The 9,656-nt window shown below is 36.1% G+C and overlaps 1 long non-coding RNA gene across 1 annotated transcript; it reads left to right on the top strand.

The window, feature by feature from the left end:
• Window positions 1-799: 799 nt before the first annotated feature.
• LOC114420310 lies at window positions 800-8,136 on the top strand. Its single transcript, XR_003668378.1, has 4 exons — window positions 800-1,154; window positions 6,097-6,400; window positions 6,484-7,054; window positions 7,135-8,136. It is a non-coding gene; the product is annotated as an uncharacterized LOC114420310 (long non-coding RNA).
• Window positions 8,137-9,656: the final 1,520 nt, after the last annotated feature.

Here is a 9,656-nt window from a genome sequence, read left to right as displayed (position 1 = left end):
ATTTGAAAAAATGCAGCTATTGAAAGTGTTGGAGCATTCGGAGCCTACTCTCATTTTTGTTTTTGTTTGAGGACAAGCAAAATTTTTATTTGGGGGATTTTGATAATTGCTAAATATGAGTTATTTTTTACAGTAAAAATATATTGAAATATCTTTAAAAATATTTATTTAGCAATTATTTTTGGCTTAAATGATAAGAATTGATATTTTTATTATTTATGGCTTGAAAATATGAAAAGGATAGATTAAAAGAGAAAAAGATTGAGAAAATATCAAAAGAGAAGATTTTTTGCATTAGTCCCAAGTCCACTACAACAACTATAAAAAGAGAGTCGAGCCAAGCAAAAAAACACCACGACAGAACCCCCTCTAGTAGGGGTTTCATTTACTCCCTTTCTTTCTTTCACCCCTTTTATTCCATCAATTCTTATACCCTATCCATTGTAAAGCCCTCAATGGCCATGAGTGGCTAAACCCTTAGTTAGGGCCTGATAGGCCTAAAAGCCAACGCGATGTATGATGTACTCTTCACTATTTATCAATGCAATACCAGGTTTTTCTTATCCTATTATCTTTTCTGTTTATCTTTTCATGCATTATTCATCTTTTCATTCTTTTAGGGGTTAGATGCTCGAGAGAGGGTAACTTCTAAATAAGATTTAAAAAAGGTATGCATGCATTAGTTTTAGGGGCTAGACACTCGGGAGAGGATAACTTCTAATAGAACAAGAAGAAAAGGTATCATAATAAAATCATTGCTAGACATAGAGTGATAGCATTATGCCCATGCGTCAAAGCAAACATCTAGAATTAGAACTTCATGCATTTTATCTATTAAGTCTTTGCAAAGGCATTTGGGAGATAGATAGGTAAAATAGGCTTGTCATCATGAGACATGAGGGGCAAGTAAATGAATAGATGTGGATAGGATAGAATCACCTAAATTGGTAAAGAAAAATCATAAAATCATACATCCTAGACAAATGGGGCATGCTAAGTCCCAACGTTTCATGTAAAGTCTTACTTGAAATATCCAAGTTTCTCATATATCTCACTTAGCATTCAAATATTTAATTTGTAGGCACTATTTGTCTTCTTGTTTGCATCGTGATCACAACATTCGTTGTTGGACATTATATTGATCATCATCACAGGTATGAAAGTTTTTCATAAACTTTTGATGCTCATTTTTGTTACCAATGCTTTTCTATGTTGTTGTCTATGATTAATGACTAGTGCTTTATATACAAGTTATGTTTATCATTTGTGAATCTTAGATTCCTATTTGAGATTCAATACAATGATTCTTGTGGACAGTTTGCATTAATCGTTGTATTGAATCTTGAATTGTCCTTTTGGATAGTTTGGGAAGAGTCATATTTTTATGATAGATTCAGGCGTTAAGGTTAAGATTATTTTGTTGAATTTGATGAAATTTTGGTACAATACATTTCTAGTTGTTCTCTGAGTGCATACTTGATTGTCAGGGAATTAATTTCATCGCTTTCATGTCGTGTACTTGGAGATCAATGCTAAATGCTATCAAAATTTTGTCAAATTCAACAAAAGATACTTAAGCTTGACGTATGAATCTACCATAAAAAAAATGTCTTCCTGAATGGGATAGGGCAACACCTTTAATGAAAAAGTGAGATTTTCATGCATTGAATAACTTTGTGAGTATCACGGAGTTATTATTTAGATGGATCAAAGTTGGATGAACGAAAGTTGCATGAGCCCTGCATATGAGGAAGGTGTGGAAGAGTTCTTGCAATTCGCTTTCGAAAGAAGTCGACCGGATGAGGACGAAATTTTTTTTTGTCCTTGTATAAATTGTTTGAACGGGAGACGACAAATACTCAATGGCATACGGGAGCATCTATTATGTGATGGGATTAAAAAGAATTATACAACGTGGATATGACATGATGAATTGACAGACATACAAAGTGTGTCCCAATCTGAACCATTTGATGTAGAAATGGGAGATCGCTTAGAGGATATGATTCGTGATCTTGGACAAGAGTGGCAAGCACATTCCCCTATGTATGATACATTGCAAACTGATTCAAAGAAGCCTTTGTATTCGGGGTGTAATAATTCCTTAATGTTGTTGTCAGTAGTGTTAAGTCTGGTTAATGTGAAGGCCAAATATGGGTGGAGTGACAAAAGCTTTAGTTCACTGCTTCAAGTAGTGCACAATATGCTTCAAGAGGAAAACACGTTGCCAAAAAGTTACTATCAGGCCAAGAAGATATTATGTTCGATGGGTATGGAGTATCAGAAGATTCATGCTTGCCCTAATGATTGCATACTGTACAAACATGAGTTTGAAGAAATGCACAAATGCCCTAGGTGTGGGATATCATGGTACAAAGTGAAGGATGATGACGAGTGTAGTAGTGACGAAAACTCAAAGAAGGGCCCCTTAACGAAGGTGTTGTGGTATCTTCCGATCATTCGAAGGTTTAAACATCTTTTTGCTAATGGAGACGATACAAAAGACCTTACATGGCATGCAAATGGGAGAAACTGTGATGGAATGCTCTGTCATCCGACTGATTCCTCCCAGTGGTAGAAGATTAATCGTTTGTATCTGGATTTCGGCAAAGAGGCAAAAAATCTTAGGCTTGGACTTGGCACTAATGCAATGAATCCATATGGCAGTTTAAGCACTCAACACAGTTCGTGACCAGTTTTGCTAGTAATTTACTACTTGATGTTGTCTATGATAATATCGGGTCCAAGACAACTAGGAAATTGTGAATAATGTAGGTTTTGATGATGCTGAGAAGAATTCACTTGATAATGATTGTCATCATCAAAAATGGTGAGATTGTGAATGTATGAATACATGATTTTGATGATGTCAAAGAATAATTAAACAAGGTTGCTTTCAAGATTACTTCAACAAACATTCAAAGGTTAAGCATTGCTTCAAGATTAAGACAAGGTTGCTTCAACAAACAAGCATTGCTTCATGATTCATTCAAGAACAGCTTTTTCCTCAAAACACATTGTTTCCAACATATCAAGGCTTTGGTAATCGATTACCAGACTGTTAATCGGTTACAAGAAGACAAGTTTGCAAATCAGCTTCTCAAAAGGGTTTGAAATTTGAATTTTGAATGTGTAATCGATTACCAGCAATGGAACTCTTGAAATTCAATTTGAAAAGACATGACCCTTCAAAATATAGCTGTGTAATCAATTACCAGAAACCTGTAATCAATTACCAGTGAAGAATTTCAGAAAAAGCTTTTTGAAAAGATACATTTCTTCAAACCATTTTGAAAAGGCACGAAGGGCCTATATATATGTGTCTGACTTCAAAACGCAAGAGAGAGATATTCTAAGAGAACTTCATTGTCAAATGCTCTATCAACAACTCTTGGGCAAACACTTGCAAATCTATTGAGAGTTCATCCAGGAACATCAAATTGTATTATCCACTCTAAAGGAGAGAAATCTTTCTGTTCATCTCAGAAAGTAAGTTGTAGTCAAGAGACTGGTTGTCTCTTGAATGGTGAGTTTCCTGAACACAAGGGAAAGGGATTCCTTGGGTGTTCAGAAGTTGTAAAAAGGATTTTTACAAAGTTAGTGAAAATCTCAAGTGGGTTGCTTGAGGACTGGACGTAGGCACGAGAAGTGGACGAACTAGTATAAATCGAGTTTGCATTTCTCTCTTCCCTTATCTTATTTACTTTATTGCAATCAATTTTGTCTTGCACGTTTAAAGAACATTATTAAATTGATTGTTGCTTCTTCTTCTGCATTTTGAGTCTATCATTTAGAAGGGGGTTAAAAGTTTGTTAGTGGGAAATTTTGAAACTTAATTCACCCCCCTTTTAAGTTATTGAGGCCACTTGTCCAACAAGTGGTATCAGAGCAGGATTCTTGTCTAAAGTTTTAAAACTTCAAGAATAGATATGGCCTCATCTAACTTTCCATTTCCTGAGAGAAATTATATTAATAGGCATCTTGCAATGTTTGATGGGTTTTGAAATGAGACTTTTGATTTGCGTGCAATGCTTTTTGTACCATTAATGACTCTCCAACATATGAGAATTTGAGTGGTTACAGTGTTAAGGGCCATCGTGCATGCCCCATTTGTGAAGGAGACACAAGCTATATACAACTGAAACATAGTAGAAAAACAGTATACACTAGGCATCGGCGTTTTCTAAAACCTTAAGACCCTTACCGGCGATTGAAAAAATCCTTTAATGGAAGTCAAGAGCATGAAAGTGCGTCGATTCTGTTAACTAGTCACTAGGTCTTTTAGCGGGTTCAACACTTGAATACTATATTTGGAAAGACCCAAAAGAAGGAAAAAAGTAAGACTTACATATGAAAGAAAAGGTTGATTTTGTTTGATCTTCTGTACTGGTCCGATCTAGATGTTAGACATTGTATTGATGTTATGCATGTAGAGAAAAATGTCAGTGATGGTGTCAATGGGACGCTCCTTAACATTCAAGGCAAGAAGGAAAGATGGTTTGAATACTCATCAAGATCTAGTTGAGAAAGGTATACGAGCCCAGTTACATCCAAGGTCTGATGGTAAAAAAATATACTTGCCTACAGCTTGTTATACTTTGTCTAGAAATGAGAAGATGAGTTTTTGTCAGTGTATGTGCCATGTCAAAGTCCCACAAGGATACTCTTAAAATATTAAGAGCCTTGTGCAATTGAAAGATCTTAAGTTGGTAGGCATAAAGTCCCACGATTGCCACGTCTTGATACAACAATTGTTAGTCGTGTCCATATGAGACATTTTGCCTAACAAAGTTTGGCTTGCCATAACTCAGTTGTGCTTTTTCTTCAATGCCATATGTAGCAAAGTCCTTGATCTTGTCAAGTTAGATGAGCTGGAAAACAAGGCTGTCATTATATTGTGTCAGTTGGAGATGTATTTTCCTTCTGCTTTCTTCGACATCTGGTCAGAGAAATCAAATGTTGTGGTCTTTTTTATTTACGTTGGATGTACTTGGTTGAGCGATACATGAAGATCTTAAAAGTGTATACAAAGAATCTACATCATACGGAAGCATCTATTGTGGAAAGGTGCATTGCAAAAGAAACTATTGAATTTTGTTCAAAGTACATTGAAAAGGAAAAACTTGTTGGGCTTCTCGAGTCTCAACATGACAAAAGAGTGAGAGGTAAGGGTTCAAGAGGACTGCATGTTATCACTCCAAGTGTAGAAGATTTGCAACTAGCTCATTTGTATGTATTGAATAACAGTAACAAATTTTTGCCATACATACTTCGCCATGAAGGTTTAGTGAAGGAAAGTAATCCAAAAATGTCGAAGAAAAGGGTGTTGAAAGAGCATAACAAGACTTTCCTAAATTGGTTTAAAGATACAATCTTTGGTGACAATAATGCGTCTGAAACGTTAAGAAAGCTAGCATATGAGCCTAAAAGAAATGTTATAACTTGGCAAGGATACAATATAAACAAGTATTCCTTCTATACAAAAACAAAAGATGAGAAGAGTACAATGCAAAACAGTTGGATTACCCTAAGGGCTGAATCTCAACACTTCACTAGTGTACATGATGACAATTCCCATGTAACTTTCATCCCTTACTTTGGTTTCGTTGAAGAAATTTGGGAGCTTAACCATGTCAAATTCATTGTCTGTGTTTTCAAATGTAAGTGGGTTGACAACAATATCTATGTGTGGACCGATGATGTAGGATTTACGTTGGTAGATCTTAAGAAACTTGCTTATCAGAATGACCCTTTCATCATGGCAGAAAAAGCTAAACATGTATTTTATGTTCAAGACCCTTGTGATGAAAGGTGGTCAGTGGTTCTACACGGGAAAACAATTGGTGTTAATGTTGAAGATAATGATTCACTCATTGATACTTATGTTAGTCCTTTGTCCACACAAATCTCACCTAACATCGTCGGAGAAGAAGAAGCTGACGACGTTCATGCAAATCATAATGATCATGATGAAGGAGAATTAATTAACATCATCGATTGTAATTTTTTTATATGTACTTCATTTCAGTTTATTTAGTTACATAATATAAAATAGTTTTATGATAATTTTTAAAATTAGTGTTTTTTTCTTAACAGGTAAATGGCTACACCACCAAGCTCCCCTCCTCCTCCTCCTCCTCCTGATTCAACATCACATTCACCTTCTACCATGAAGAGGACAAGAAAAGTGACCCGACTGAGATCATTGGCTACTAGACCAGTTGGGGCAGAGAAACCCCTAGTCCAAGTGGATCCTGCAACTGGGAAAGCTAATGGTCCCCACAGAAAGAAGTTAAGAACATATTTGGGGATCGTCACTCGCGATAAGGTGGATGTGACATACGAGAATTGGAAACAAGTCCCTACTACCTAGAAGGATTTGATATGCGAGGATATTCAGGTATTTTACTTAAATGCTGCATGTTGTTGATTAACAATAAAATTGTAATTTACTAACAATAAAATATAATTTTCGTTTGTCAGGCTGGATTTGATATCCCTGAAGCATCTGATTTGAGGATGAAAAATAAAATACTTCAGACCATGGGGAAGCAGTGGAGACAGTTCAAGACTGATTCAACGTTGAAATGGGTACTTGCAATCGACAAGGATAGTGTCGATGACACTATTTGTGCAAAGTGTGGCATTATCAAGAAGAAGTGGACCCAATTTTGTTAGAGCCGCAGAGACCCTTCGTGGGAGATAAATTTGTGACTTTCATTGTTTTAAACTTTAAATTTACTTATTATTGTCAGTAATAATAACTTTGGATAATGTTTAATTTTTAAAGGATGTGCGAAAGAAGGCACAAACCATTCAAAAACAAAACATTGCCTCTCACGTGTTGTCTTGTGAGGGTTGTGAATTTCTAGAAAACAAGTTAATGGAGGAGAAGAAAACAAAACAACTGGAGGAAGCTGCTAAATTTGGAAGCACTAACATCGTCATTGATCCTCCATCTCCCATCAGACGACACATGAAGTGGAAGATGGCCTGCACCAAGAAAACTGACCAAATGACGTCTGAGGCAACAAAGGAAATTGATGACAAGATTGTAAGTCACTTTCAATTGTCAATTGTAATTATTTATATTTATTGTTTGATTGAGTAAACCAATAAATGTGTTCATTATAGGATTCCTTGGTGGAGCAGGCCTCACAGGGTTCCTTTGTTGCCCATAGACGTCAGGATGTACTTACTGCTGCCATTGAGCGACTAGAACACCCTGGTTGTGTGCGTGCTGTTGGAGCCAGTGTCACGATTAAACAATACTTTGGACCGACTCCAAGGACCTCCCACACGTCTTTGTTCATGGCTCCCAAAAACCTGGAGCAGCTGACGCAAAAAATCAAGACATAGTAGAGGAGTCAATAACAGAAAAAGTGACTCGATAACTAATGTTGTTCTTCAGCTAGATGCAGTCCTAGTTTCAATGATAGATTCAATCACAGGGATCACAGGGACTTGCACTGCCTCCTGAGTCCGAGGTTAGTCCTTCAGCTGCTCGTGTCAGCACAAAGGAGAGTTCTGTTGATCCTTTAGGGAATGACCCAGACACAGGTGACTTAGAAAAATGTGGGTTATACGTCGAAGAAAATCCTCCCCGCCTGGTTGCCCTAGGAAGACTTTGTGAGGGGTTGAAAACCGTTCACAACATCCCTTTTTGCAATGATCAAATCAAGGTTGGTGTTGAGGAAGTTAGAGATGCAGATGCTCCCATTCCTGTACCCACTCAAGAGGTCCAGTTAGTGGGGCAGACACTTAACACCTTTGTTGCTTGACCGACACATCTTGTCAAGCGTTTCTCAGAACATGTATTTCACTGTCATTAAATGTTTTTTTTTCAATTAAAGTTTTCACTGTCATTAAATTATGTTAATTAACTGTGTTGGATAAACAAGGAGTTGTGGGACTAGCGAAACCTACAGATAGGCCGAATCATGATGTCGATGATCCCTTATATCTGATGACATTGACCATCCCACAGATTTTTCTAAAGTCGTTGCAGGTTATGCGGGATGCTATCGTGTTTAGGGTGTTTAATGACAACTTCCCCTTGTATATAAAACATGAAGATCTGTATGAAATAGCACACGGTGGTCAATGTCTCAAATTTTGTGTTATACAATTGTGGATGCTATAAGTCACTTTATATTATTGTTTATTACTAAACTTATTGTTTTAAATTCATATATAATTTACTTTATTTTAACAAAAATATGCATATGAATGAGACAAGTATGCGAGCGAGGAATGACAATGTGTATGGATTCCTCGTGCCACAATCCATACAGAGATCTAGGCAATCGCAATTTGAATTAGAAAGTTATATTAAGAACTGGATGCAGAATTCAAAGAGGGATGTGTACCTAGGAGCCTACTTGAATGAGTAAGTTAAACTGAACAAATGAATTTAAATAATGTATAATAGTATAATAACTTATATTGTTTTCAACTGCAGTGCATATTAGCAAATAATCGTCATTTTGCCTAAGGAAAATGTTGTCATATGGTTTTCTTCATTGCATAATAGGTCAAACAACTACCTGAAATGAATTATTAACAAGTCGGTTATATTTTTCAATAAAATTACATTAGCATTAGTTGGGAACATCAATATTTTAATTGTACAATATGCATCCATGTTTGTATTGAACAATGCTTTGAAAGGAATTGACGATACTCCACAAAGTAAAACCAAGGCTGTGTTGCTAGGTGGATTGTTGTTAAAGTAAGTCATTTAAATAATGCTTCTAGTTATGTTTTAATACTATGTAGACTAATTTGTACTTAACATTGAATATCTAAATTTCATAATGTATTTAGTGTAATAGACAAAAAGGAAGAATTGAGTGCGGGTATTACGTCATGCACTGGATGTCAACTATAATTTTAGGAAGTTTCAAAAATAATTGGGAAACGACAATTGTTTAATTCAAACTATTTCATTTTGTTATAATTGGTATTATATATTATTAACTTATGTTTTATTATATCATACAATATTTCAATGATGCCAGACCATTGGAACCAGAGAGATTGAAGGCGCTTCACATCCAGTGGGCAAGCTACTATATGAAAGTTAAAAATGAAACAATTAGTGTTTAAGTAATTTTGGAATTGTAGTTTAGTTAATTTACAGTTTTTGTTAGTGCTTAGCTCTACTGAGTTTTAAAAGATTGGCTAAGATTTTGTTAAAACATAAGCACTTAGACAATGAAGGAAAGCTGGAGTTGCTGCACATGATGTCCAACGTTATGTCAACGATAAGATCGGGCTGCACAATGCACAAGGCAAGATGAAATGTCAAATGAAGAATTGAAGCTGCAGGATTCACGATGTCGGATACAATGTCCAGGACATCCTGCTCGAAAATACTGGAATTGCTAAAAGCATTGAAGCTGCAGGATTCACGATGTCGGATACAATGTCCAGGACATCCTGCTCGAAAATACTGGAATTGCTAAAAGCATTGAAGCTGCAGGATCCACGATGTCGGATACAATGTCCAGGACATCCTGCCCGAAAATACTGGAAGGCAAGATAAAAGTCAAATGAAGAATGGAAGCTGCAGGATCCACAATGTCGGATACGATGTCCAGGACATCTGGCCCGAAAATACTGGACATATAAATCTGTTATATCTTTAACAGATT

This window comes from Glycine soja, chromosome 7, assembly GCF_004193775.1.
Source record: "Glycine soja cultivar W05 chromosome 7, ASM419377v2, whole genome shotgun sequence".
Lineage (NCBI taxonomy): Eukaryota > Viridiplantae > Streptophyta > Magnoliopsida > Fabales > Fabaceae > Glycine > Glycine soja.
This window is presented reverse-complemented; position numbering and strand designations above follow the sequence as displayed.